The following is a 22927-nucleotide window of genomic DNA, read 5'->3' as shown; positions in this document are numbered from 1 at the left end:
AAATGTTCTATGGAAAAAAAAGTGTTTCATATTGTTTTTCCATCCAAACCAATTTGACAAATTTAACTCAAATCTGAATATTTTGAGGAAAACCCAGGCCATATTTTTTCAATCACTATTATTCTCAGTAAAGACTTTTCCAACTTTTCTCTAGTCCTGGCTGTCAGCAGTTCTGGCCCTGTAACACAAACTCCAGTCAATGGAAATTGGAGACATAGAGCAGGATTTACAGGTGTTTGTGAGGCTAGTCCCACAATGGCAGACAATAGATTTATTTTTACATACATATAACTGAACAACAACTTGTTCACTGCATCTGTATCTGATAGTTGCAGCAGGTATCAGGTAGGAGGGTTTGGCTGTATGGACTTCAGGGTGGAATGGAGTCTCTGGCAAACAGAATTTTTTTGCTATACGACTCCTCTTCACAACTCTGACTTTAACATTTTGCACCCTAAATTGGAAACTTTGGTATTGTGACTGGTGAAAATTGAGTGCCCTGCCTAAATAAAACAGTAAGGTTTCAACAGTCCCCTTTCTTTGCCTACACAAAGTACATATGAATATGTAATATATATAATATTATAGGCACCCAGGCCCCATCCAGAGGAGCACAGCTGGGCGATATGTAGTGCCATACATTGCAGTGCAGGGTTGTTGGGGGTTTTTTTACCCCTAGAGAACTAAGGGTCAAAAAAACCTTCATAGAAAAAAAAGTGGAACTGTACACACGGGGATAGCATGCGCTGCCAAAACTGGAGCCTATCCAGCTGGAGCCACACTGCAACTGCCAGCCACATTCCAAGGTACAGGAATGATGCAGCTGCAGCTTCCCCAGCTCCCAGGACTCCACCTGGGGACAGTTGTTGGTCCCAGCCTCCCCTACCCCACCTGGGGAAACCTGCTATGTGCCAGAAGGCACATGGCATGGGCATTTCCCATTGCTAGTTGTTCCTGGGGAACCAAAGTCTGCACTTGTCTGGTTGTGGCCCCAAAATACAAAGAAAAACCCTCTGTCAAGTAACATATAGTGTAGAATTGACAATATAGGAACATGTATGGCTCACTTTTGAGTGTCATCAGAAATCATTGGAAATGTCAAAGGAATATGCCCTCATTTTAGGGAAAAGGAGTTTAGTTCAAACAGAACTTAAGGGAAAACTGTGTCCTATATTAATTTAGCTTTGTTTTTGAAAAGGAGCTGGATTTTTCATTTGACATATTTTTTAACAGCACGTTATGGCTTGGTACAGAGATTAAAAAAACCCAAAGGCAATCTATGTGGGTTTCTCTGAGCTGGGTAGATTGCATTGGGAGTGAATGGAAAACATATTCATTCTTTGGTTTTGGGAGAAAAGTAGATGTCTGCATTGGCCAAGGCCTGAAGGTGACAGGTGCTCCCTCATGTCTCCCAGCCTACTGGAGATTGCCAAAAGCAGCTGAGCACAGCCAAGCAGGGGCCATCTCTGACTGGCTGTCAGGCACATGTCCCCAATGCCCTACTGTCACCATGGACCCTTCCCTGTGCCCAGCCTTAGACTTCCAAACAAGGTTTCCTCAAAGGTGTGCGTGTGCATAGCCATGCATGATTTAAAATCTTGCCGTGCACTAACTTATTAATGCCACGCATCTGCCTGGAGTGGAGCTGGGCAGTGGCTTCCTGGAGCTGGGTGCGGAATGCAGCAGAGACACAGGCTGGCATGGGACACTTATCAGAGGTAAGCTCAGGCAGCGGCTCCTCCCAGAAGCAAGGCAGGGCTGGGGGCAGGGGCAAGGTTGGGGGTGGGAGCTGGGGCAGAGTGCCTCCTCGACATGTGCCTCCTCACTCCTCAAGATGAGGTGGGGATGGAGGCAGGATCTTGGGGCTGGCTCCAGGGAATTTCTCTACCAGCTCCAAAGATCTGCTCCACTCCCCAGCCCTGATGCCATGTGCCTTCTCGCTCCCTGAGGCAAGGTGCAGGCTGGGGCCTGGTGCGGGCTCCAGTTGCAGTGGCAGCTGCCCTGCCCGGAAGCTGTGCACACTGGTTGGGGCTGGGGACTGGGGCCATCCCACTGGCAAGTATGGCAGTGTATCACACTGTCCTGGTGGGAATGGGCTAGGCTTAGCCCCATGTGGAGTGTAGCAGCCCCTTTGGGCTCCAGGCCCCAGGTCCTGTTCCACATGTGCTCCAGGTCTGCCTTGGGTCCCTGGCCCAGGCAAGGCTGATCACCCTCCACTACGTTCCCAGGGTCCCTGACCCTTACAGGGGTCTATGCAGGGTGCCCCTCAGTCACCTGTGGTTTCCAAAGCAGTGTGTGTCGAAAGAGGGAGGTGGGACTGAAGTGGCGCGCTCACAGACTGAAGCAGTGTGCTCACGGACTGCTACACCTTAGAGGGGACATTGCTTCCAAGAGAGCCCTAGAGTGGGTCGCTATGACACGAGTCTATGCCACCACCAGCTAGGCTTCTGGGCTTGTCAAGGGGCTGTCCTGCAAAGCAAAGGCTGGGCCCAGGGGAGGGTCAACAGTGATGGCAGGAGATGCCTGACAGCCAAAGAGGGATAGCCCAACTCCTCAGGAGGAAGGATCAAGCTCCAAGGGGCCCAATCCTTTCTTCTATGGAGTGCTCCTGTCCCCATTGCCTGGTGCAAGCCTCCTGGATTTCCCAGTGCTTCTTGCTAGCTACCACTCATTCTGAGCTGTGAAGGACCTGAACTTTCCTCTATAGAGTGCTCCTGCTGCCCAGTACAAGCCTCCTTCCTTTCCCCCTCCCCCGCTGAATCTGTGCTGTCTTAGGTCTACGACAGCCGAGAGCAGTTGAACACCCAGTGAGTGCTAGCATGTCTCTCTGTGAAGTGGAGCTGGGTGGGGGCATAAAGGCCCCTGGGATGCTGGTGGACAGTGATCTAAGTTCAGTCAGGAGGGGATTTGGTGTAGAAGTTCGATAGACTGGTCTAACCTAAACCGGTTAAAACTGATACTACATCTATTCAGATATATATTTGACTGGGTTCTGCATTTTTTAAACTAGTCTATGTGCACTGAACTTCTGTCCTGTTACAGGTTCAGACGGGTTCTTGGTCACATATACTGGTTTATGCGTAATGTCTGTACCTGACCTATATGTGTCAAGGTAGGAGCTGGAATCAAGATCTTCCTTTTTTAGATTTCTTTTCCTTCTTTTTATTGATTGAAAAAGATTCATACCAATATCATATCTGACCTGCTTTATAAAAGAATATTTAAAAGGATCATTAATGTAAAGAGCCAGAAGTCAAAGAAAGAATGATAACATCCCTATTTAGCTCATTCTTTTTGTCTTGTTCATTCTCTTGAAGTGACTGTTAGACCCTGACTCCATGAGATGCCCAACGACTAGAGAGACAATGGATTAATGCCATCATGCATCACCTGCACACATTGCTCTTCAACAGCTTTTTCAAAATGGAGACAGCTTTGGACTAGCTCCAACAAACTGGGGAGCTGCAGTGAACATGAGTTGTTTTCCATATTTATACACCTTGGTTTATGCTCATTAACATTTACCCCACCTTTGTCCCTCATTTGTTCCACCCTTAGTCCTTCCTAGTTTAAGCTCTGCTTCTGTTTACTGTTTGTTTCATTAGCATGGAATTGCCTATGTATTTCACTTATTTACATGTCTTTTTGCTATGAGTGCATGCTTAAGACCCTGACCCCTCTTCTTTGAGACTTTGACTAAAGCCTGGAAGCTTCTGGAGTGGCACTAGTTTCCTTTATAAAGATTAGATAAATACAAGTGAAGTGTCTAATAACATTTTGGACATTTATCAAGGGAGTCCCAGTCTCCATGAAATCCCACAAATGTTGCTTTGTGTGCTTGAGTGTTAAAGCACAACAGGATTGGGGGAATAAAGCAGCAACTTTGATAATTTCCTCACTTGTGTCTTTTTACCTCTGTTCCTTGATGTCTTACATTGCTTTTAATAATTAATGTATGATTTTAAAATTAACATGAAGGCTTTTCAAAACATTTTTGTTCTGATGACCTATTTGCACTGTCAACATGCAGTACTAAGGCAGCTTCTTCATAATTAGCAAACAGCTGAAGGGTTTTATACATGAAACAGCAGAAGTATAGTCAGTCAGTGAAAATATGTGTACAGTTATAGTGAAATCTGGAGAATCCAGAGGTTATTGTTTTATATTCTGCTTTTCAGTGCTTCTCTATGCTGCAGAATGATTTAATATTTTAAAACATAAGATTGATGATATATTGGTTTAAGTCAGCTGAACTATTTGTGAGGTTCTACTGAGAATTATGTTTCTAGTTTATATATAAGAAAAAAGTCACACACACACACACACACACACACATATATATATATATATATATAAAAAAACCAGGAACATTATTTTCTAGTAAAATAGTTGATGAATAGTTCTATCAATTTCCACCAGGTTAAATTTAGAGTTGGGTATAATGTGTGTGTCCATATCAGAATCTGGCTGTAGATTATTATCACAAAGTCTTACTGTAGCATTATACTAAATTTTGCCTTTAAAAACTCTCTTGAGCTTCACGTTATACCATCCAGAATTGAAAAAAAAGTAAAGAAGAAAGTATCAATTATTTGAATGGGTTACATTTGTTTGTACATTCAAAACTTGTGATTTTACAGCTCTGAAATGAGCCAGATATCAGGATGATAGGGATATTTGTCCAGCACCTTTGATGAGCACCTTAGCTAGCTGCTTTTGACAGGAGGATAAGTGATGAATTGGTTAACAATGTTAGCATTTAAATGGTAATGGTAGTAATTGGGCTTCAGAACTGACATCCTATTTAAACAAATGGGGAAAAATACATCTCTCTTGCTGGTCTTGTTTTAATATATCTGGACATCACTTCAAAAAGATGATAGCAATATTCTAAAACTGGATGAAAGAAACTTGAAAAAACCCTCAGCATCTGTGTGTGTGTGTATGTGTGTGATGGTTTGGATTTTTTTGAGGATAATGAGTGAATTTTTATTTTTAATTTTACTTTTTTTTTCTATTAGTTGTCTTCTCAGCAGTATCACTGAGAAACCTTACTGAAAGTACATTTTGTGACTATTATACATGGCTTACCACTAGTGATAATGGGAAAATAAAATCTGCTTTAATTAAACAATAATAAATTATCTCTGATGATTTGTTCAGGACAATTATTCTTTATTAAACAGTGAAGCATCATGATACATGTTGTTCTTTTCATGCATCATCAATTTATTCCTAAGTATCCACTCTACAGTTTTGACTCTGTCTTCATGTGTTTGCTGTAAGGCTGAAACAACCAGTGATTAAAACAGTGTCCCCTATGTTTTTGAAAAAACTAATGGCCCCCTTTGGACTTGGTAATTGGCAAGTTCTGCAACTCCAGGCTTTTGAGGTACGGTTGCCATGGAAAATTTGCTTTGAAGTTGGCAGTTGTGAATATTTGACCACAATTTTTCTTAGTTTGGAGTATGGATGAAAAGCACTGCCATCTCTCCCACAGGGCAAGAACAAGATCCAGAGAAGCTCTATAAAATGATTACCCATCAGAATGGACAGAACAGTGGCAGACAGTGACAAACAAAGCTTTCCCCAAAGGATTTTCTTTTAGCTTTTATTTTCTTTCTTCTTTCTCCCTTGCTTTCTTTTTTTCTGGGGAGAGAGTGGGGGGAGAAGGCAATCTTTGCCTGACTACAGGATATGTAGATGAATAAAGGTTAATAACTCCTGTTTAACCTAAAGAATAGCAAAGGAACTGCACTGACTATCACCAAGAGATATATCAATGTTACACAAGTACACCATAAAAATATCCCTCATAAGTTGGCTTTGTTAAGAATTCACCTCATTTGCATGGGGAGAGAACAAATTCTGGCCCAGTTGTTCCAAAACACTGAAACAACCAAGGGTATCTTTTGTAAATTTTTTATGTCATATCATAACGTCAAGCAAAATGATACATGGGCTCAACCCATCATGTAGTGTCATGTCACAATGTGTGATATATTCCAATGATGCATTAGGATGCCTATTGTCTGCCTGTCAAATTTTAAAACAATCTTTTTTTATACCATTTTGCCAGTTAACACAAAATTTAAACTGACAGTCTTTTGACCTTAAATGTTTTATGTACCAAATGCAATGAGAACAGAGGCAGACTGACACTACTTCCGAAAAAAGCAAATTCCTTTTGATTCTCTGGCATCTCATTATTCCTCCTTTCCCCACTCTCATAACACCGAGAAAGGTGTATTGATAGTGCCAGACATCTAGTGGATGTGGACTATTAAAGCCTTCCTGCACAGATCTGCTGATATACTTCAACACCACTCCTGCTTTCATTTCTTTTAACAATGAATGCCTATCAGGCTGAATGTGCACCCGTTTTGATTTGGACAGGTATACACTTGGGATCAAGCTGAGTGCACCAAACTTGTTTTATTTTTGTTCAAAGCTCGAGTTCAAGAAACTGCATTTACAGAAGAGGAAGGGGAGGAACCCTGGTAATTCATTAACCTTAGGCATCATTATATCCAATATTTTAATTATTTTTCTAAACAGTTTCTCATAAACTCTATGTTTCCCAGTCATACAAAATGGTGACTTCTAAAGAAGAACTGTATGTCATGTTATGTGAATATCCAGTAATACCCTATATAACTAACTAAAGAAAGGAATGGCCAAATAAAGGGATAATTAATTTATCCAAATTATATATTTATAATTATACTAATTAAATGATATATAATTATACATGATCATGCATCCAAAAAGTGCAGGCCTGACTCAAAGGCCACTAATAAATATCCAAGTTTCATTAGGTTTTGGGTCTACCTCTTGAGGAGGATTCCACATCATTGAGGAATATCTTTCGTTTGCAATAGAATAATAAAATATATTTTTACATATGTAATAAGCATGGCTGAAATCCTGGCTTCACTGAAATCAGTGTCAAACTTTATTTATATAAGTAATATAAAAAATAAGCAATGTAACTCAGTTTGTCAAAAACAAATCAGCTTGTAAAGAAAGCCTTGTAAGCATATTAATATATACTATTTTGCCGACATTTTTAAATCCAACTTTCTCCTCTCCACCTCATCTAAAATTAATTGGACATTTGGAAAAAGCTCTTGGAACCCATTATTTTATTTACTTGACTGCATGATGCTAGTGACAGGGGCCTGAATTAGGTAATGTACAAATGTAGAGCAAGACCAAATTTTCATCTTAAATTACTTGGTTCCTCTTGGACACAGAATTGGACATTCTAATGTTTCTGTATACCTACTATAATGTTTACTGGGTTTTATAAATACAGGCATCAATGAATGAGAAGAACTAAACAACAAACTTAAATTGTGGAGCATCAGGAAAGCCTCCTTAGACACTTTGTCTCTCTCTAACAGCTTCCCAGCCAGTCATCTGCATGAGCACTACTGTGCTGTTACTAACTGAAAGTAAATTTGCTACTTGCATTTGCATTTGAGTATCCCATCAGGACACTCATTATTCCTAAACTGGGGCAGAGTTCATTAGATGGTGACTTATTGCATATGTTGCTGCTTAGGTATTTTGTCAAGACTGGCTTGCCTGATCAGAGTCCCTGACACGACTAAGGGGAGTGTAAGCATGCCACTGCATTCACCTGGATCTGCTACTGGTGATGGAGGTGATCACCTGCTACTGGTGATGGAGGCCTGAGGAAGACATGTTGGTTTAGAGAGGTGTGGAACTGAAGATACAACCCTGCCCTCAGTCTTTTCTATTGCCAATATTTAGGTGGCTTGCTACTTAGCAAATATGTGTTACTCACCTGGCAGATTAGCATGCCAGTTGTTTAGGATTGTGTGCTCCAGTGGTAATTCTCCTCCTGCACTATATGAGGAACTTAGCTACTTATTCTGGGAGCCAGGTTCCTAAAATGCATTGCAACTGCTAAAGGTCTCTCTAGATCCAGTCTATAATCCTTTCCCATAATGCCCTTTTTCATTGTCCTTGAGCATGTCTACATGTGCCTCTTTTAAGCCGGCTTCGCTTAAAATCGCCATTTTTAAGGCACATTAAGGGCAGGTGTCTACAGGTGTGCCCCTTTATGTGCTTTAAAAATGGTGATTTAAAGCTATGTAAGCCTAAATTTGATAGCTGCATAAAGTGGGTATCAAATTTAGGTGAATAAGTTGCATTAGTGCACGTGTAGACATTAATGTGCATTAACGTGGTGTGTGTCAATCAGCACACACCGCATTAATGCGCATTAGTGCATTTGCATGTGTGCTAATGTTACTTAGCTATTTGTGCCTAAATTGTGTACTAATGCACATTAGCGTGTCCACATTTAGACGCGTGCCTAAATATGCCTTAAGCAAAGGCTCACACAAATACATGTGTAGACATGCCCCTTCTTTCTGTCTCATTATTTTCTCATCACCTTTTTGAATTACAGCTTGTAGGAAAAATTTACTGTTCTTGCAATCAATTGTACTTTAAAAGTATTTTGCAATTATAAATTTTGTTTGGGACCTGATTCCTTATCAGTGCTGCTCATTTGATTTTGGTGAAAATCAATACATTTTTATACAATATATTTTGTGCAGCTCCTCTCTCAGTATAATAAGACCCTTCTTCTATGGAAATCTTTCACAAAGGATAAACTTTGTTGCTCAAAAAAGTGCCTTACTGGAGCTTTCAGGGTGGAGCCATAATACTTAGTTTCTCTTTTTCACCAGCACTGACTCAAGGGAGGTTAATAATGAATTTTGTGTGCTAGGGAGGGAGACCAACAAAATATCATAAGTACAATTGATTTTTTCTTAAGTGCTAAGGTTTGTAAGGGGAATATTTGATAGAGCATACTGCATGGAACAGGACTGTGGGCTCTATCAATTTAGTTGGACAACATAAGGTAGCTACAAACTGGGAACACCAAACAAATGGAAAGACCTCTGGGGTTAATAAGTGAAGGTTCCTTCAGACTTGCTTCATAGGCAATTGTCAAGGCATCACAGCCTTTCAGCTTCACTCCAGTGGAGCACCTTTATAGTGGAGACACTATCAACTTTAGTCATCGGGGTAACAGAGAGAAGCTGAGATAGCTTGCAGGTTATGTTATGCTTCAATACTTCACAAACACAGGAGATACAGCTAGCTCACCAATCATGTTCATAACCTCCAGATCAACATCAAACATATGCATGACGAAAATATCACGCATAGCACTGCATTCACAAATAATGTCACAATGCTAAATGATCTGTTTCAACCTTCCATTACATCTGCTATTCCCTTTCTGACAGATTACCCTATGTGACACACAGCATACCATAAAGAGTATACTTTCCCAAGGCCAACCGCTGAGCAACAGATCCATCAAGGCACCTGAAATGTATTTTCCAGAGGTTAAAGTGATCTGGTGGTGTTCTGAATGTGAATCATTTTTCTACACAGAGAAACAGAAGTTGAGAAGACATGAATTTCAAATGAGGCTGGGACACAATTCCAAAACATTTTTTCTATTTGGAGGCTTTTGGTGAATTTCAATGATTAAAAATAAAATATCAATACATTAAGCTGAAGCAACACAAAACATGAACTGACCTTGCAACTGCTCTACATCTTATCACCTAGAGGGAATATGCAGATGAGCCACAAAAGCTAGGAACCCAAGTATTAAGTCCTCATGTAGTGATTAAATAGATGTAGCAGGACCCCTGAAACACTATGTTTGGGTAGCCTTTAAACAGATCTGTCACCAGTTCAGAACAAGCACAGGTTTTTGCCTGAAGCATGCTTTAATCTATATATGAAAAAAAAATTGCTATTTTCTTTTGCATAGATTTACAGTATGCATAAGGGCACACGGGCTGTGTGATAAAATACTTTTTCTAAAGTTTGCTTCTAAAGCTTATGAGAAGATTTGCATGTGACGTGAAAGCAGTTAGTGTAGGTATTTTCATTAGAATCTGTTTTCATATTGTGAGTCTTTATCAAGAATAAAAAACAAGCAGGTTTAAGCAGCAAACCAACTTTGCATATAAAGTAAAATCCTGGAACCAATGCACAGCCTAGGGAGTTGAGCTGCAGCCTGGCAACTCTCCTGCTTTGTCCATAATTTCACAAGAGCTGTTCTGTGGCAAGTACTGACATTTCTGGCTTCTAGTCAATGATGTGACTGTGGCACTCCAACTATAAATGGAATAGCCAGTGCACCTCAGGTAGACATAAATTTATTTGACCTCACTATCAATTTTTTCCTGCCCAGCAGCCTGCATTGTACACTGTTGAATGGGAAACTCCAGTGCATAAAATGAGTAAAGCTTAGATCTTGTGAAACTGTAAGTTTTTCACATTTGAACTCTTGATGTCTATGAAGAAAATCAATAAGTCAGAACAGCAGCTGACCATGTCTATGTAATAGTAGGGGACTTTTGGGTTTAGTCCTAAATGTTACCCACATATACAAAAACACAACCCTGTTATTATCAGCTTTTAATCATTTCACACAGTGGAAGTGGGAATGCAGGGAATAATTTCTGCTTTCCAAATGTTTTAATCAATGTGCTAAATAAGTAGATGTTATGTAATAAATGTTGAGTGTGCTCTTTTGTGATTTTTCACACAGTATCTTTTTCTCTACCATAGTCTCATAAAGGTGAGTTCATAATTCAGCTCTGGGGTGAACAGAAGAATGAGTCAGGCTTTTAAAGAAAAGGGATAGGCCCCTACAGCATAATTACACCAGGCTCTCAGCCCCGTGTTCACCCCTACTATCCACATAGGAAAACATCTGCTTTAAGTCTGAGCTCATCTTCTCAGCTGATACTGTGAACAGGAACCAACCAAGCTCCATTTTCACTATGGCTGTCTTTTATATTAAGAACAAGTTTCATACTCAAGTGCTTAGTGTTTCATTTTTCAGTCCACAGATCCCTCTGATAGACAGCCAAATTTTCCATCACTTACCGAGGGAGTGTACAAGGATTACAGTTCCACAAGTAGAAACCTTAAGTATACACACAGTTTCTGCCAGACCAAAAATAATGGGTCAGGTCGAAACTTCAACTGCTTCCAACAAAGTAGCAGTGCTCTCCAGTACAATTTCTACCAGAATAATGAATGCTTCTGTACTTACCCTTCTGACAGAAGCTCTTGCTTTGCCCTCCAGACTTCCAGCATACATTGCTCCAGTTCCCTGTCTCCTCCAGAAAGACGGTCTGACTGAGTCATAGAGCAAAAACCTCTCCTTGTCAGCTTCAGGACTGGAGAATCCCAGTCCACCTCCACAGCCTTTGCAGCTGACATCCTCCTGACTGGCCCCTGAGCTTTAAATGCTTCCCCAGCAAGGGGCTGCAGTTACCATCTTTGAAGTGCCCTGGAGATATGAGGGATTTATTCTATAGCCATGTTGGTCTGAGACAAACACAAAACTCTAAAACTCTTAGTTCAGGCGTGATACCTTTTATAGACCAACTAAAACATAGCAAAAAAAAATCTTTCTTTGTAAGCTTTCAGGAACATTCACCCTTCTCCAGGCTGGAGAGAAATAAAAGGTTCAAAAAGCCCTCTTTGGTAGAAAATAAACTTCATTTTGTACAAGGGAAGTTGAGGCTGGATGTATATTCCCCTGGCTCTGAGAGCCCTTTTGTGTGAGTTGCCCCTTGATGTGCAGATAAGGCTGTCCTCTTCCTTGGAGGTGTCAGACATTAGTAGGCAGGGGGTGCAGAAATCTTTCTTTCTAGTTTAGCAATGAAGACTTTTTTTCCGAAAACAGATAAAATACAATATTTTCCATGTTTCAGGGATCTATTTTGTAGCCATGTTGATCTGAGACAAAGAGAAATACAAAACTCTAAAACTCTTGGTTCAAAGGTGATACTTTTTATTAGAGCAACTAAAAACTAGGGGGAAAAAAGTCTTTCTTTGCAAGTTTTCAGGCACATGCACCCTTCTTCATGTCTGATTCTTCTCCTCAGGCCTGAAGAAAGGTGTGTGCTCCTGAAAGCTTGCAAAAAAAGACATTTTATTTTGCTATTTTCAGTTGGCCTGTTTTTTAGTTGTATGCACCCAAAAGCTTCCAAAGAAAGATTTTATTTTGCTATTTTTAGTTGGTCTAATAAAAGGTTTCATCTCTTAACCAAGAGTTTTAGAGTTTTGTATTTCTCTGTGGGTATGAAGCTTTCCACTTGAGATACAAGAGCTCCGGCCACAGTGGTGAGGATTCTGGTAGCAGCAACACACCCCCTGGTGAAAGCTCACAGTTGAACTCATGGCAAAACCCTGCCACCGTGGCCAGAGCTCCAGCTTTTGGTTTGGTGGCAGGATTTCCCATGGCAGCAGCTCCTACCCCAATGAACGCTGGGGTGCTGGCATCTCCAGCAGCACTACAACCAAAGTCCCACCACCAACACCCCCCCACAGATGTGGACCAGCCTAACCTGGCCTCCTCCAGGAAATGAATGTCCATCCCCACTCCCTCCAGAACAACACCCAGTCCACCAGCACCTGGCCGACAAGACCCAACTGCCAGCACCCAACATGCCAGCACCTCACCTCAACCAGACTCAACTGGCCTGCACTGGAACTGGGTCAATCAGCTGTTGCCAAAGGAGTAGGGATTCAATGTGGGCTACTATCTAACCCACTATATATCTGCTATCTGACAGCTGAGAGGGAGGGAAGGGTGTGGGGAGGTGGGGAGACAATTTTCCCCTGACCTGTTCCTTCAAATGCTATCAACTGTCTCCAGGCATACTAGGGGACCTGCACAATATGCTGGAATGCTGTCTGCAGATCACCCAATTGCCCCCCTGAATCCTTGTGCAGTCTTCTGTTGGTAGGGTTTCTAACTGCTTAAACTTGAACTTGTAAACTTCCACCAATTCATTTGAATGCCTGCACTTATCTACAAATGACTAGGAAAAAGGTACAAGGTTATCCAAGCACAAAGACATGTGAGATAGATAGTAAAACATGGTCAAGAACAAAAACTGTGAGGTCCCAATAACACAGAAAGAGCTTTGTGATTGAGTTACTTATATCAAGAAATGGCTAAACTGAACAAATGACCTGAAAAATGGATCAAACGGCGGGGGGGGAGGGAATGATTTGAGGTATGTTGACAATGCACAGCACTTTTAGACATACCTTTTGAGACCCACAGTCATAGGAAGATCTGGGATGGCTAGAAGAAAGTAAGCTGATTCTGTCCCATTCCCTATGTAACTAAAGAGAAAAGCCCACCAACTGTGCTTGAAAAGAAGTGTAAGACTAAGCAGTCAAATGTGTGTTCTGAATCAATGTCATAAACTGACATTCCTGTACTATTAGTAACAGAAATGGCACAGTTTCATCTTTAGTTCTGTCAGATATTTTGACCAAAATTCATGTTTTTTGTTGGTGGAAAGTTAAATGTGTCCGTCTTCCAATTCCTGACTAAACAAGGTCTTACAACCCATATACACTTCCTCCTTTTTCTTTTCTCATCCTTTTTCTTGCTGCATATGAAGTGCACACCAAAAAAAAAGAAAAGAAAAGAAAAGTAGAGTTATGCTGATGTGATAAATATTTAAGGATCACACTGTCATATTGTATATTAGTCTCTACCACTCTGTCTTTTTGTATCTGATTCACTGTACACATGGGGATTGGTGCCACCTGAGTTGGGGGGGGGCACTTGCTCCCCCAGCAGCCAGTCAGCAATGGGGGTGGGATCCCCCCTTGGCCAATCATACTGACGAGGGTGAGGGGCTTCTCCCATGGCCAATGGCACTTCCAGGCACATTGATGGCACTTCTGGGGGACCATGGGGATTGCTTCTCCTGGTGCCACCCACCACTCCCTGGCTGGTGCTCTCAGGGGGGCACCAGCACTCCCAACTGCCCTCCCTGCCCGTTACCTAGGCAGGGAATGCTGGCTGTCAGGGGGTACACATGCACCCCCATGTACTCCCTACACATTACCAGTGACTTTACAGATGTCTATGTGTCTTTTAAATTCACCCTCTTTTAGTCCTTTCAGATATATTCAGTTGTGGTTTTATTTTATTTTTTAAGGTAGGTGTACTTGATAAAATTCTTCAATGAGATACTATTAAAATATGCTAAGTAAATGTGAGTGAGATGGCAATGGCATTTTTAAAAGGTTATGATCTATGACAATGCTTCTTAGCTTTAAAGTTAGCTTAATTGAATTAATTGTAGCTCTGAAGGCACTAAAGAACAAAGAACACTCTGATTCTGAACATTTTAATGAAAATATTTCACCTTTTCAATGTTACTTTTTGATTGGCAGGTCATTCTATGAGTCTTTCTTAACAGTCTTTTCCCCATAAAAAGGCAAGTTGGTCATATATCTGAAATACAGCTTAAGAAAACTTCCAATGTAAAGTGTGTGTGTGTTACCTATGACTTTGATGAAGCTTTTAATAAACTACACAAAATTTGTGTTTTTGGTCAAAAGTCATATGTTAATCAAATAACTTAAGACTAAATCAGTAGTTATCAACATTTTTGGAATCGAGGCATTGCTTCATAACTTTTGTGAATTGAGTCACACCCTATTTCAGAAACTAATTATTATGTTACTGTTCTAATTTCCGTGCAGAGGGGGTGGGTAGCATGAGTGAGTGATTGGCCATAGTAACAAGCCTGAGACTATGGTTATTTGCTTGTCTTCTCACACCTTGCTTATCTCCTCGCATATTGTTAGATCCCTCAAAGAAACTTATGGCACCCTGGTTGAGAATCAATGCTCCAAGTAATCAATTTGGAAAATAATCCATGTGAATTGAGAGGCCTGTTGTAAATTAGACATAGATTTTTTTTTTCAGGTTATCCAAATAAATGTGGTTATGTGAATAGGGAAGCTTGAAAGATCTGGTTGATAGGAAGATGTAGAGGTCTAAGGCCCTGTTTGTGAGGAAGGGCATGTTGTCTTACTAGAAGAGAAAAATTTTGTCTTGGAATAAAGGCCAAGATCTTCAGTAGTATCTAGGCAACCAGGTCTACTATTAAGGCACCACTAATGTCCTCAGAATCTTCACTGAGCTACCACCCAGACTGAAGGTACCAAAGTTTCGTCTAATGCAGTGGTTCTCAAACTTTTTTTTCGTGGACCACTTGAAAATTGCTGAGGGTCTTGCCAGACCACTTAATAAATTTTTGTTGCTCTACAAATCAAAGCACACAACTCATATTTTAATACTAGTAATCTTACCTTTCTAATGTGAAGTACCTGTTTTTTTCAGCAAAGTTCTGGGAAGTCAGGTGTCATGTTTGTCGGCTTTAGCCTTAGGGCACCTTTCTGCAGACCACCTGAATGGAGCTCATGGACCAGTGGTGGTCTGCAGACCACAGTTTGAAAACCTCTGCTCTAATAGATACTTGAAATGCCAATGTCATGTTAATGATACCTGACAGCTAACAAGTTGTGCAGGACCCTAATTGAAACCAGTCTTGACCTTTTAGGTATGTTCAAAGCATATTAAAGATAATGATAGTGTGGTGCATATTAAAGATAGCGCGGTGCATCTGGTTAGGCTGTTTATCCAGAACAAGGGAGACTAAGATCTTGAACCCAGGTGTAAATCATGACACAATGTGTAAATCATAGCACAATAACTCTAATTATCAAGGTATTGGGTATTTTAAAGTTAGAATTTTTCAGTTTCACCCCAGAGCTTTTCTAGATTGTATAAATAATCATATTTATTTATATTTCTTAGAACCCATACAGGAACTTATATTTGAAGTTTGAGTGCCTCAGCAATTGGACAATAGAGTCACTCTCTCTTTGACCCAATAAACATTTAATTATCTAATATAAGTAAAACTGTGGAAGTAAGGAAGGAACCTAGTGCTTAGGATTCCTGTTTTTCATCCAGGTATCCTGGGTTCAACTCCCGGTGTGGGAATGGCTAGCCCCTGGGGTCTGGACCCAATGATTTCATATTGTCGCTTCCAGCCCTAAACTTCTGTGAATGTATATATTAGTTGCCGAGACTCATATATGCAAAGGAAGGAAGGAATACCTACTAGAATACCTGATGGCCTGATTCCTAGAGCACTTGTAGGAGACCTGGTTTCAAAACAAGCAAAGCAAAGCAGATATTTACCTAGATCTTGCAGACCCATTGGAGTATTCTGTTCAGTAGGTTGTTGGTTCAATTGGAGTCAGTTCTCTCTCATCTTTCACAAACAGGGAAAAAAGGACCTAAGCTCAAAAGAAGTTCATAGCTTGGATCCTGAGTAGAGGGAGGTACCTCTTGGCCTTGTCCCTTTACTCTGCCATTCAGTCTTTGCTTGGTCAGGAAGCTTACTATTCAGCAAGTTTCTGAAAATCCCTTCCTTAGATGCCTAATTCTCTTCATGTGTTGTACAGAAATGAGGGGCAAAATGATAGGAAACCTAGGAGTTTTGTGTTATAATGCTGAAATGGCTTATGAATACTGTCACAAGGGGGATAATTTTTCCTTAGCGTTGATTTTTCTTCCATGTTTTGGATATTCTTGAAACTGTTTTTCTGTGCTTTTGTGTTTTCTCAAAAGGATATAAGTTGCCAAAGCTAATTTGTTTTTCTATGACGTAATTTAAGATAAATGATTTTGCATTTCATTTTCACCTGAAAATATTAACACTTGTAAAAGTTACATCTGTTTATTTTAAAATATTTCAGAAGAAAACTCAAACCTTCTTGCCTGAAAAAGGGTGCTTGTGCCCAAAAGCTTTCAAAGAACTTTTTTCCAACTACTCATTTGGTCTAATGAAAGATATCACATCCACCCAAAAAAGCTTGCCTGCCAAATATTCTTTAGTCTTTTTCCTACACCAGATATATTTTAGGGTGAAATTATGCATAACATTTAAAGCATACTAAAATGCAAGTGTCTGCACATTAAAGTAGTCAGGTGCCTTCATAGCGTGCCCCACCATCCAAGGACACCAGCCAGAGCTATATGCAGCAGGCAGGAACAAGTAGAGCTGCCAGCCACATGAACCCCAGCCACATGGTATAGCCCCCAGAAGAGGAAGGGCCCTCCACTCCTGCTCTTCTCCTGCACCTAGCCCCTGCCCCCCTCCCCACCCAGCCCATTTGCACTCCACTGGTCACAGGTTCCCCTCCACACCTTGCAAGGAGGCAAGAAACAGTTTAGAACTTTATTGAACAGCCTGTGCCCTAACAGCTAGATGGGTATGGGCCTCTCACACACTGAATAACATGTTTATGGCAGTGATGATGACCTCTTCAGCTACTGTGGGCAGGGACATTTAGTGCAGCCACATTTAGTGCCCTCCAGGTGGCAGCAGAGGTTATGGAGCAACCTGGGCTTTCCTCCTGTGCCATTGTAGTTCAGGGTCCTGTATCAGGTGCACAGGTACATCCAGGATACCATGGCCATCATCAGCAGCAGGATGTCATAGGTCAGGTACCCCTCGGTCAATGCAAAGAGCTCCTCGTGCACTGCCTGTGGCATGTATAGCAGGAGCACGCTCAGGCCAGAATGCCAGCATAATGGGGGCTTGGAGAGACCCCCTGTGAGGAAGGCAGGGGTACATGAAGCTCCTCATCCCAGTCATCTGGGAGCCCCATGTCACCTGAGCCCTGTCACCGTGGGTTGGGCTGCAGCACAACAGAGGGGCTGCCCTGCAGGAGGAGAGCGAGGAATTGGAGTCTGGAGCTGCAACAGCAGGTGCTTCCAAGAGGGTGGCCTGTCCCAGCCTTGGAATGGGGAAGGGGATTTAGGCTGCCTGTGGCCAGCACCCAGTAGACCATTGGCCCCAGGGAAGCAAGCAAGGATGTGGGGCTTAGCCAGTGCCTACCTTGGACCAGACCTACCCACCCAACTTATCATGGTTCTTGGGTACCTGTGCATGCCCAACCCCCAATCTGAGAGCCCTGGTACAGAGCATCTTATCTGAGCAATTTTGAAAGCTCTGGCAAACAGCTTCTGACTCATGGCTCTGAAGGTCCTGCAGCTGCATACAGTGGCAGCCAGGTTGTGGATTCAGGTTCACCATCACCCCACAGATGCTCCGGCTCCACCAGAGGTGGACACAGGACCACACCATCCTCCTGAAGTGGCTGGAGGCAGCATTGAAGGACTGACTGGAGGATTTACAGGCCTGGAGAGCAGAGAATGTCACCCATAAGGATGCGTGGGACCAGGAAGACCAGGAATTTTGGACACAGCTCCTAGTCCTGGAGTATGAGTGGCTCAATCTGCTGCAGGAGCAGAATACCGTCCTGGCCTAGGAAGTGCAGTCCATGGACAATGATTGCGGGGTTCTGGACACTGTTCTGGTTCTGGCAGTAGACTTCACTGCCCTCCTCCTGATCTTAGCTTAACTTGCCCCATGGCAGCCACCTGCTGGGCCTGGGAAGACGTCCTGTGCTACCTTCAGCACCCAGGATCCCCTGCTCCAGACTCCACCTTGGGTCCAGCACCACCTAACTCCCCCACCTGGGGCCAGCTCCTCTGCTTGCCCTGGCTCCAATGGGGACAAGCATCCAGAACTGCCTGCAGTGGGGCAGGACTCGAAATACCCTGCTGGCCCTGGGCACCAGCCACCAGAGGTGGAGATACCTGTGACAGGGGATGAGCAGCTGCTGTTACCCATGGTTGAGGTGTCTCCCCACAGCACTAGCCCACAGCAGGGCTGTAAGAAGTTTAGTGCTAAATGCAGCAAACCTGCTGCCTAGGGCTTGCATGTGTAGACATCTGCCTGGGAGCAGTTAATCCACAGAAGTTTGTTCCTGGGTAAACTGAACCTGGATCAATGCATGTGTAGATGCATTTCTGTGTAATAGAAATGCCAGTATAGTTTTGTTAGTGGGCCATGGAGTCTCTCTTTTATCTTGCTAAATGCAAGTTTCCTTCCTTGTTGGGCCAAGAGCCCAAACTATTCTAACTACTTCTAAAATAACCTCTAGGGGATGTGCTTCAGCCAATCCAACTATCCCCCTGCTGGTGCAATCAGTTGTGAAATTCTTTTTGTTATCAGACACTCTGGAACATCCTCAGGATTATAATTATCAAATTTCATGATACCACCATTCTTCATCAGAGGCAAGGGGTACACACATTTGTATTAACCCCCCCCCTCAATCTCTCAAGCCCCCAGCAAATTATGCATATTATCCTCCATGTTCAGTCCCAGTTAGAAGCAAATATTTTTTTCCTTGAGCATTTTTTGATGTGATTACTAACAAAATTTATAATTTACACAACTATATTTGTGTTTGTTCAAAATGACATTTCTAGAAGGCATTAGTTCAAAGTTACTATATTGGTTTAAATTGAAATAAATTAGCTTTGGGAAAAATACATTAACTTCAACAAAGAGACATAGCAGTGAATATAAATAAAAAAAATATATTTCACTAGACTATTTTGGCCTGAGTTCACATGAATTGTTTTTTTGTGAAAATAAATTGAATCCAAAGCAGTGGTGGCTTATGGCATTGTGTATGTATGAATTTCAGCAGGGGAGAAAAGGGGAAAAATGAGAGAGATATGAAATATGAATCAGATGGCCTTAAGGTCCCCCTCTTCCCTGAGGATTTTACCTACCTCCCTTTATTTATTGTCTGATTTAATAGACACTTGAAGAATTTTATTTTATTATTTGGGTGGTGGGAGGACTAAATCAATTTAAGTGTTTAATGGGATTCCTGGTTTAAATGCAAACCTCTGACCAGACTGATTAATGCCTTCTTACTTTGTGTGTTCTGCTAAAGCAACATACACCTACAAATTACTAGGTCTTGTCCCATATTGCTTCTCATACATAGTATCTTTCAGAAAGCTTCCACTGTATAAGATACTATTAATAATGCCAGATCTTTGATTTATTTACTTAAATTTGATTATATATTTAAGCTCCAGGTAAGGCTTCCTTTATCATAGCTCATAACTCATAACAACAAAATATATACTACAGCAAAATAAGTATTTTAAAATGCTTTAAAATTGTGAACTATCTGTAAGGGGAAAGTCACTTGGATATATGGACTACTCTGGGTAGCTAATCACAGATTAGGGTGATTAATGATTCATGATTAGCAATAAGGATGTCATTCAAAGCCCACTGAAATCAATGGGAGTCCTTCTGTTTGATTCAGTGACCATGTGATCAGTGTTCTTAAATTATTTTTGTAACAGTTTATATAAATTCAAACAACATATACAATAGGCTCTCTCTTACTTAAGTATGTTCAGGCCAGGTACAGACATTGCACTTTTACCTGTATAAGTGATCAAAAACCAGTTTATACCCATAACAGAACATAACAGTGCAGAAGTTAGGCACACACAGACTGGTTTAAAAATGGTGGAACCAGGTCTAAGATTTGCCTCCCCCACTCCTACCAAAAGGCTGCTCACTACCAATCTAAACTAAACCACTTAAAGAAAACATCATAACTTAAATCAGTTCTGCTGTGGGCTTTCTAAATGTTTGTACCTAGCCTTATTCATTATTTTCATTAACTAGAATTCTGCAACTCCTCTTTGGCATAGATAAATTCTGATTTTTATTGACCTTGATAATTTAATATGAACTTAGGTTATATGCACTTGAACCCAATGACACCTATAAACCTGTTTGAAAGTACGTAGTCAAAGATTTGTGCCTCTAATTTCTTTACTACAATATCTTAAAATGGTTAGCATATTATGGAAAGCCAAAAATCTACCTTGGTTGGCATTTTGTGTCACTATACAGGCTGTAATTAATAAATGTATGTAGATTTTTTTAGACTATCTAGTTTCCTCTATGTCCGTAGGGAATATATTCCTAAAATAATTTTACTAGTCACTTGATGTTGTCATAATTAACAGAAACATTATTAGTATTGCATTACTAGGATGAAAATAAACCACTAAAATAAAAATGTAGAATTTTATTTGGAATTTACATAGTCTGCCACTACGCCTATATTCTATACCAATGGTGGGAAATTATTTTGGCTGGAGGGCCATTTAATGAGTTTTGGTGAACTGTTAAGGGCTGCAAGGGTACCCCTATCCCTTGACAGGTGCTCTGTCCCCTAGTCACCATCGTGGCTCTGGAAGTACTACTCCTAACTCCCGACATTTGCCGCCAGAAGTCCCTCCTCTTGCCCTTGGAAATCATCCTTTGGGGAAGCAGAGAGTAGTGGTGGTGGGGTGGGGAGTTTGCCATCTAGGAACCAGGAACCCTGCCCCCAAAGCATATACTAAAAATCAAACATCTACTATAAAACAGCTTAGTTAGGGCTGTCAAATGATTTTAAAAGTTATGAAATTAAAAAAATTAGTTGCAACTAATTGTGATTTTAATCGCATAGCTAAAAACGCAAAATTATGCACAGAAAAACTCAAAGTTATGCAAAATTATGCAGGTACTTTTCATGGTTAGAGGGTGGGTATGGGGGGGGTGTGGATTGTGAAGGTGTGGAAAGCTGTGGGTGCGAGTGTGGAGTGGGGGTTGGAGCCCAGGAAAGGGGGTTGCTGCATACCTGGCAGGATGTGGGGTACTGTGGGTCAGAAGTGAGGGGAAGAAGCAGGGCTGGGGAGGCTGTGGCTTGGGTGTGAGAGGCAGACAGACACACACACACACACACACACACACACACATGCACACACATATTTTGCTCACCCCTGTTCTAGATAAACAATGTAGTTAGACCATTATACTTGTATATTCAGCAACTCCTGAATGAAACACTACCAACAGAGCACCCAGAAGGAGTTGAGGTGCACTGGATGGGACAGCTGTTCTCTTCTTCTGTGAAAAAACCATAGGATACAAGACCAGGAAATATCAAGACTGGTTTGATGAAAATGACACTGAAATTCAAGGTCTCATCGGCAGGAAACAGAAAGCTTTCTATGCCTGGCAGAATAGTATTAACTCTGCCATTAAGAAAAATGCACACCAAGAAACAAAATCAGAGGTGCAGAGGAGAACATGAGAACTGAAGAATGAGAGGTAGATTCAGAAATCAAAAGAAATCCAACATTTTGCTGACATCTGTGACATTCGTGGTTTCTTCAGTGCTACCAAAACTGTCTACAACCCTAGCACTCAAGGGCTTAATCCTCTAAGCTCAAAGAATGGACCAACACTCCTGAAAGACAGCCAGTCCATCAACGCTTCCTGGAAAGAACATTTCCAGGACCTTCTGAATCATGATTTAATTATTGATGAAGATAAGATACAAGACTTTCCACAAAAAGAATCAGAGAAGACCTCGATTTGCCGCCTACGCTGGCAGAGGTCAGGAGTGCCATTGGGAAATGAAGTATAACAAGGCAGCCAGTGTTGATGGAATAGGCTCAGAGATTTTCAAAGGAGAAGGAGAGCAATTTACATGTCATCTTTATGTCCTCATCCTTAAGATCTGGAACAAGGAAAAAATCCCAGCCAACCTAAGGGATGGTTTGATTGTTACCATCTTCAAGAAAGAGGGCAAAGCTGATTGAAGAAACTATGGAGGCATCTCATTGTTGGCCACTACTGGGAAAGTCATCACCCATATCCTTGCTAACTGCCTTCTCTCACTTGCAGAAGAAATTCATCCAGAATCTCAAAGTGGCTTCAGGCCATCTTGAGGAATTGCAAACATGACCTTTACAGCATGTCAAATCCAGGAGAAGTGTCATAAGCAAAACTGACCTCTCTAAAGCCTTCAATTCTGTAAACCATGAAGCCCTATGGAAAATCCTGTGCAAAATTGGCTGCCCAAACAAGTTCATCAGTGTTCTGAGACTTCTCTATGGCAACATGTCAGTAAGGGTTCTCAGCAATGGGAATCAAACAGAACCATTTGAGGTGAAAAGTGGAGTGAAGCAAGGTTGTGGTGTGGCTCCAAATTTGTTTTCCATCTTCATCTCCACCATAATGCACCTCATGGACAGAAAGCTCCCACTTGAAATTGAAATTTTTTAAAG

Source organism: Crocodylus siamensis, chromosome 1 (genome assembly GCF_052110815.1).
Source record: "Crocodylus siamensis isolate JL-2025a chromosome 1, ASM5211081v1, whole genome shotgun sequence".
Classification (NCBI taxonomy): domain Eukaryota; kingdom Metazoa; phylum Chordata; order Crocodylia; family Crocodylidae; genus Crocodylus; species Crocodylus siamensis.
The sequence above is the reverse complement of the archived record's forward strand: the minus strand, read 5'-3'. Positions refer to the sequence as shown.